Below are 8,505 nucleotides of genomic sequence, written 5' to 3'. Positions count from 1 at the left end.
TGGTTCTGGCCTAGGTGTTCTGGGAAGTGCCCTAGAGTGAACTCCTAGTACAGGGAATTCCACAGTTTGAGACCAGACAAATAAATAAATAAATAACGCACACACTCAACATAGCCCCGTACTAGGGAAACCCTGTGTCGCGGGTGCCATGGACACACACATAGACAACCACAAATTACACCCAAACTCACGAGAGAAATAAATGTAGGCCATGCAAACATTTCTCCCGGCCCGGGAATCGAACCTGGGACCTCTGCGTGGCAGTGGCATGGTAACAGTTCGGCCACGGAGGCAGTTAAGGAGGCAGTTTAATGATATGGTTATCTGGCATATCGTTATTATTATTCACTAAATAATTTAAGCGGTGATCTACTGAGCGCTCGGTCAAACTAGCCAGCTTCATTCTTGTTTGACATTGAAACTTCTTGTCATTCGTCGTAAATCAGCTTACCGAACCGCACGTACATTTACTCGCGTGAACTAATTTTACAATCTACCGTCAATATGTCGCAGTGTGATAAATGTAGTAAAAATATTACTAAAACTAAACCTGGAGTTGAATGTGGAAAATGTCGAAAAATGGTACATTTTAATGAATGTTCCGGCTTAACATCGAAACAGAGGACAGCTCTACGAGCTAACGATAGCCTGGAGTGGACCTGTGAGGAGTGCCAAGAAGTCTCTCCTAAGCGCCGATCTGTATTTATCCCCGAGGATGAGGATCAGGAAGAAGGTTCTAAATTGGACTTTATGCCATCAAGGCACAATACATCAATTGATATTAAGAAGCTGCTTCGTGATATCTCCATAGAGGTGGAAAAGTCGATGAAACGTGAGCTGAAGGATCTAACGAAATCATTTGAATTCCATACGGACAAAATGGACGAAATTTTAGACAACATTGAGGCTTTTAAAACTACTGTACAGGACCTGAAAAAAAAGAATACGGAACTCGTTAACAAAAATAACAACCTAGAGATACGGGTAGGAGCGTTGGAGCAACGTATACAGGAGCTTGAGCAGAAACAACTTGCTAAAACAATTGAAATCAGCAACATTCCAAATAATTTCGAAGGAGATTGCAACATTGTGTTAAAAAACATTTCAACACATTTGAAGGTACCTTATAACGAAATAGAAGAAGTAAAACATTTGTCTGGTCGCAAAGATCGCTCTGGAATGTTAATGGTGAAATTTCGAATTGAAAGCGATAAAAGAACATGGCTTGAAAATGCCAAAACCACAAAGATCTCTATTGGTAATATTGTATCTAATTCTTCAGGAAATGTCGCTAAGGAACCTATTTATATACGGGAAGCTTTAACACCTTATAATAAAAAATTATTGTGAACTGCAAAACAAGAACTCAAAGATAAATATAAATTTGTATGGTGCAAAAATGGAATAATAAGGGCCAGAAAAGATGAGAAGGTCGAAGCTATCATAATTCGCTCTGAAGAGGACATAAAAAAAATCAAGTGATAAGTTTTATTCTAAGTACGTACATGTAAACACTTCACACGACACACTATATAAGTTAAATGTCTGTAATATTAGATGAAATTACTGAAATCTCTAACTGCACGGATATTAACTGTTTTATCGAAAAAGTTACATCTAACCATAATAAAACTAATCTTTTATGCATGCATTTAAACATACGATCCTTAATTAAAAATTTTGCCGCGTTAGAGCAATGTATACATTCAAGTAAAAGGTGTATAGACATAGTAGTAATCACTGAGGTTAACATCTCAGACTCATTAAGTTGCCTTTATAATATTGATGGCTACCAAATGCATACAGAGTTACGGAAAAATCAACGAGGTGGAGGCATAATCATATACATTCACAATAAACACAAATTTACAATTACTATAAACAAAACACAACACTGTGAATCCGTATTATTGAACTTTGAACCACAACGTAATCTACTCGTAACACTGTGCGCTGTGTACCGACCCCCCCATACAAGTAAACACCTGTTTATTGACGAGTTGAGAAATGTTTTAAAAAATATAGACACTAATAATGAACTGTTCCTAATAGGCGATATTAATATTGACTTACAAAATAATTCACCTATAAAACATAAATATAATTGCATGCTGTACGGCTGTGGACTTGTGTGTGGAATATCGCAATACACCCGAATTGAAATGGTAAAGAATAAAATTACTCAAACATGTATTGATCACATCTATGCAAGATCCCGCACGCAAGACGTCTACACAGCGGCGTTATGCACGAAACTGGCAGATCACCGAGCTATCGCATTCGCATGCACCGGCGATGTGTTCTCTCAAACAAATATACGAGGTGAACAAAAATATAAATTATGTTTTGACCAGTTACAGTTACAGAAAGATACTTAAGCGAAATTGAATGGGAACAAATAAACGATATGACCTGTCCTAATTTAATATACAATTTCATGAGTAATAAAATAAATAATTGTTATAAAAAAGCGCAAATAAGGATAAAGTTAAGTAGAAACCCAAAAAAAGAAAATAATAAATGGATTAGTAATAAAATTGTACAAGCATGTAAATATAGGGATACATTGTTTAATGAATGGCTAAAAGATACTAATAATATGATAATAAGACAAAAATACAACAAAACTCGAAATTTTGCCAATAAAATGATTTTAAAATCAAAAAACAATTATACAATTAGAGAAATTAATTTAAATAGAAATAATCCTAGAAATTTATGGAATTTGTTAAATAAATTAACAGGCAGAATACGGTCTTCAGTAGACAAAGTATTATTAGAGGCATTTGAAAGCAACAGTGTAAAACCTGTCGACATTGCCAATCAATTTGCCAAAACTATTAGCAATAGTGTAAGGAACATAATGCCACAGTGCCATAAAAACATTTTAGATAAGACTCAATACAGTAATCCAGCTAAAGTCTCGATGCTCTTCAAAAAAGCAAATGCTGACGGCGTTCAAAAAATTATAAACTCCTTAAATAAAAACAAGGCTCCAGGCGTGGATTGCATTCGTGCCATGGATATAAAATTAATTAGCAGTAGAATCGCATTCGCTATAGCTAGACTTATTAACACTAGTGTTCTAACAGGAAAATACCCCGATGAGCTGAAAGTAGGAATTGTTAGGCCCATTTTTAAGAAAGGAAGCAAAAATAACTACGATAATTACAGACCGATCACGATTTTGCCAACTATTGATAAAATAATAGAAAAATATATCTCAACTCAAATACATAAACATTTCAATATCAACAATATACTGACGAAAAAACAATATGGATTCCAGCCGCATAAATCTACGACACAACTGCTATCTGCCTTTACTAATTCAGTTAATGAACACCTCAACAATAAGAAACACGTTCTAATTGTATTCATAGACTACAGCAAAGCATTTGACACGATAAGACATAATGTGCTCATCGAGAGACTAGATGAATGCGGCGTAAGGGGCTCGCTACTAAAATGGTGTGAAAACTATCTTAGCATACGCTACTACTCTGTAAAAGTAGGCGAAGCTTTCAGTGATAAAATGTTGGTAAATGATGGTACGGCGCAGGGCTCAGTTCTTGGACCCCTACACTTTTTGACATACGTCAATAATGTCACAAATGTAATAAAAAAATGTGATTTATATTTATTCGCCGATGACACTTGCCTTTTGTCTGCTCATGACGATCTGAATGAAGCATTAGAAAATTTGCAGATAGACTTTTGTAACCTGATGAATTGGTCGCATGACGCTGGTTTAGTATTTAATGCCAATAAAACTAAACTTATGTATGTGAGTTCATCCCAGAATCGCAAATCAAGTAAAGAACTCAGGCTCATTGCACATGAACACCAGTGCTTACACTTAATAAAAGAAAATTCAACACCTTGCAAATGCCCTTATATAGCATTAGTGGATAGCCAGAAATACCTAGGACTAACAATAGATAGTCGTATGAAATGGACTGAACATATCGATATTGTTAGTAACAAACTGAAAGCTATTCTGGCCAAATTTTCAATTATAAAATATAAAATACCTTACCCTACATTGCGCAATCTGTACATTTCACTTGGGGAATCAATTATTGCATATGGACTTACCAGTTACGGCCTAACCTGTAAAGGTCATCTTGATAAAATTTACGGAATGCAATTAAGAATATTAAAAATTATAGTACCAACTAAAATTAAATTAAAGTACAAAGATGATAACCGCGGCTTGTTCCACCACTGTAATATACTTCCAGTACATGAAAAATTAAAATATATGTTATTAGTTGAACACTTTTTTGATAAAAATCTACAATCCACCTACAGTGGTGAAATAATTACGCGAAATGTCTACAATAAAAAGCTGGTGCTACCGTGTTATCGAAATCTCTATGGTAAAAATAGATTAAAATACATAATTCCTTACCTAATAAACGAAATTCCAAAAGATATTAAAAGTTCTCTAGATGATAAAAACATCAAACATAAATTAAAAACACACTTTTTAAATCAAATTTAATACTAACAAAGATCAATTATTGAACATAACTAACCTATAACTAACATATACCATAACAATAAAATAACTTATATTATTAATTATTATTTAAGCCTCTTCATAATACTCAGGTTCAGCCATTGACTTACAAATAAATGGACGACGGGTCTAATACAAAAACCACGAAAAAAATGTCCCAAGTCAACCTATTCGAAATTTAAATTGTTATGTCATCGCAGTATCGCGCTGTCAGTAGAACAAATGAAGACTAAAGCGGAGTGTCGCGCTCTGTATACGATTTTAGCGCCTTACAAGTGCGGACACTTTTTAGCGCGGACCTCCGGTCCATATAATTGTAAGTCAATGGGTCCAGCGCATATATTATTATGATAATAAATAACACCCGTTATTAACGACCGACTACCACACACACACGCGCACTACGACAAATATTAATCAGCACGCAGTAGTATGAACAATGCACACACTACACACAAAAATATTTTTGTACGACGTCTGACGGTATACAGAAAAACTTACTTAAGTTTATGTTATACTGTAATGTTTTTGTTCTGATGCTTTTATATGAATAATAAATTAAAAAAAAAAAAAATGCTGTATCGCTGTAATAGTGTCCATTCCATACCTAAAGTATTTTACCTTTAAAATAGTTGTCATGTTCACAATTATAAGTCAAGAACAACATCATCAAACAGCAATGAAGCAACCGTTCTTAATTATAATAATGTCTATCATTGCATCAAATAATCCACAATCTTGTTCGACACTCTTAACGCAGTTCTCGAAATAAACTTGGAAAGCTACTACGGTTTTCTTGCAAAGAAAACATTCGACGTCCGCGCGAACTTAGCCGGTGAGCGAGGGGAGAGTTTTGTTTTACATTCAATCATAATGCAAATCTTGCATTTTGCTCTGCTATTTCATTTATTCATTTTTCTATAAATAGTTTACAGTTATATAACAGTCCTATAACGACACAAGACATATTGCAGGTAATAAGTTGTCATCTAAGTATTGAATGAAATGATCTACCATATTGACATACGACGTATGCACGTATTATAAGGCTGTTAGGGAAGCCTGAAATATGTTTTAATGTGAATTATTTAGGTTACGTTATGTTATATAGTACGAACGCGCCGCAGCGGTGGAACAATTCGGTCGTTAAAAGTTATTCCAGGTCGTGGGGTTGTTAGAGCTGGATTTATCGCGGCTCCGGCTTCCAGCGGCGCACCATTCACGGACGCCAGCGATCGCAACTACGACTCGGCCGTAACTTAGTTAGCGGTGACCCAACCCGTATTAAGACTTGACGATGGTTTCTTGAGAGTTCATTTCTGCTTAGTATTCTCTGCGTGGCTTCACAACTATAATAATAATAGTAACATTACCAAGCCAAGACAATAATTTTCAGGATAATTCTTACCGCTCGGTCAAAGGGAGTTTTGTCGCACAGTTAGGGACGCCAGTCCGAAAACCCCAAGTCGCTGCGTCACGAGTCGCGAAGACTCAATTGGTATTCAAGAGGGCGTTCCAAAGTTTTAATCAAAAGAAAACCCGGACTAAAAATGATATTGCGATCATTGTAAGATGGTCTACGTTAGCTGTACTTTTACAATCAAATTATGGTTTGACGATTATACACGTACCTATGCACGCTACACATTTTATTCGTCTCTTTATTCTTTGCATGAATTGGTCCCTCAGATATATTTTTTTAATAGATGTTACCGAATCGAGGCAAACATGGCTGCATTGCAGCTATTCTCGTACAATCAGAGTTCTCTGAAGCGTTGTCTTCGCGCGAGAGACGGCGGGCGACGGCGGGTGACGATGGGGGCCGCGAGAGGCGCCGGGGACTACTTCACGTTAGATTCAATCTCATGAAACTAATATTATAGCTGTGGCATGTGTCACCACTTCTTTGCCATAAACTAATGCTAGTAGTTATGGTAGTGCCATGGTAGTATTTTATGTGTTATGGCAAAAAGGCAACTAACTTTTGTAGTGTTAAATGCATTAAGATGTTGTAACGTTTCATATAAATAATTAGTTCATATCTTCTACTGAGCTTCAGGTATTTTTTAACATGGTATGATTTTTATTATTCTCAGGATGTTCAGTGAGTAGCTACGAATGTCTTAATAATCGACACTACCACGCTACAAACACATTGCAGGAAATCAAGTTAATAACGGCAACTTATCTACAGACAGTCGTACGTCGCACTGTTCCAGTTGTATAAAACTGAATGGCACTAAACCTAACCACGGGTACGAACACGTGAAGACTAATTTTTTCCTACAACACCAGTAATTGGTCAGTCCGTTACAAGCGCCGAAATGTTGGTTGGCGAACTCGGTTAATGACCGCGGACCTGATTCACTCCCAGAACGCTTGCCCAAAATGTTAACTATACCCATCGGGCGTAGGCAGAGACATATATCGACGGATGGAAGGCAAAGGCATGGATGAGTCACAAGTAAATTAGGTGACAAAGTTTAAGAGGATCTAATTCGCTTGTGATAGACTCTTTAATATTATATACAAATTTTACAGATGCTTAAATGTTACTTTTATCTTCTTTTACATTTGCTCGTCGACATATGGTTCTATGATATTTTTTTTCGGCGTAGATTATTTATATTTTTCGGCGTAGAATCAATATAATATGATAAATCACCTTTATGTAGGATTTTGCTTATAAGTTTGTTACTCAATTAAATCTTAATACCCGTTTTATCGTACGCATTAGGAATAAAGACGTAAAGCACTTTGTGCGAATGGCTGGTAAGTCGACGACATAAGGACGGAGTATTCCGGACATTCTGTCGATCAAGGAGGCACTGTGAAGGTGGAATTGAATTTAAAAGTTTCAACGCACACTTTCCGAAACGTATCTCATAGATAAGGTTTTTCTAAATCAGGAATGCTATCGAATTCGAAAGTCTCTGGCATAAACTAGAAGACAATAACTAAGTGATTGAGCAGTTCTAGTTATTGTATAATAACCTCAGACCCGCAGTAATAATAAATGCCTGCGACGGTTACATTAATTGTCCACGACGATAACTTTGTTAAGTAGGTTTAGTGAAAGGTATTTATTATTTTTTTCAATAATTATTGTGTTAAAATATGTTGAAGCATACTTCTGCACTGTAATGGAATATTATGAAAAAAATCTATACGATAGACATTTCGATGTGTTTTTATATTTAGAACACATTTATTAATTGAATTTGTAAGTTGATTAAAGTAACGGTGTTTGACCACCATGATATTCAATTATTTTTGAGAAATGACTCCACGCACTAGTTTGTTATAATTATTAATAAAAAGATCGAACACTTAGAAAAAAATCTTTCGATCAGCTTGTATTCGAACCAAATGGAATCGTGTGCCAGAACGGCAAAAAAGTCGTTAAAAATCAAAAACAAAGATCTAAACAAGCACATAGAAAAAATTAGTAATGTCAGGGATTTGGTTCGTTTTTTTTTTCAATTATAACATTTATCATTCCCTATTTGATAATAAAGCTTACTATGATGATACTAACTAAGAAATATTTTAAAATAAATAACAAAAAGACCGTAAGAATTAAAAGAAACAACAATGTATTAAGTTATGAAATAATATTTCTCCATAAAAGCCACTACGTTGCACTACACAACCTCTGCTTAAAACTTACATCAAAATGGTATTTTACACCTACAATGTAGTCTGCTACCTACGTAGCATTTATCGTAGTAGCGTTTGCACTCGTAGCTGTAGCTCGCTTATTACTTCCGCGACGTAGCTACTTACTTGCTACGTCGCTTATTGCAACATTATTTAGACTGCTAGTTAAAGTTGAACGTTAGTACTAACTATAAAGTGTTGTGTTTATGTGCAAATAGAAAGTTTTTAAATTACTTAACGGCGTGCCCAAATCGGTTTGCTTTGCGTGAACTAGCAATTTCTCATTTATCTTAGTATTATAAAAAAAATACTTTGAATGA

This window comes from Hyposmocoma kahamanoa, unplaced genomic scaffold, assembly GCF_003589595.1.
Source record: "Hyposmocoma kahamanoa isolate Upper Pololo Valley unplaced genomic scaffold, ASM358959v1 245, whole genome shotgun sequence".
In the NCBI taxonomy this organism is placed as follows: domain Eukaryota; kingdom Metazoa; phylum Arthropoda; class Insecta; order Lepidoptera; family Cosmopterigidae; genus Hyposmocoma; species Hyposmocoma kahamanoa.
Note: the sequence above shows the minus strand (reverse complement) of the source record.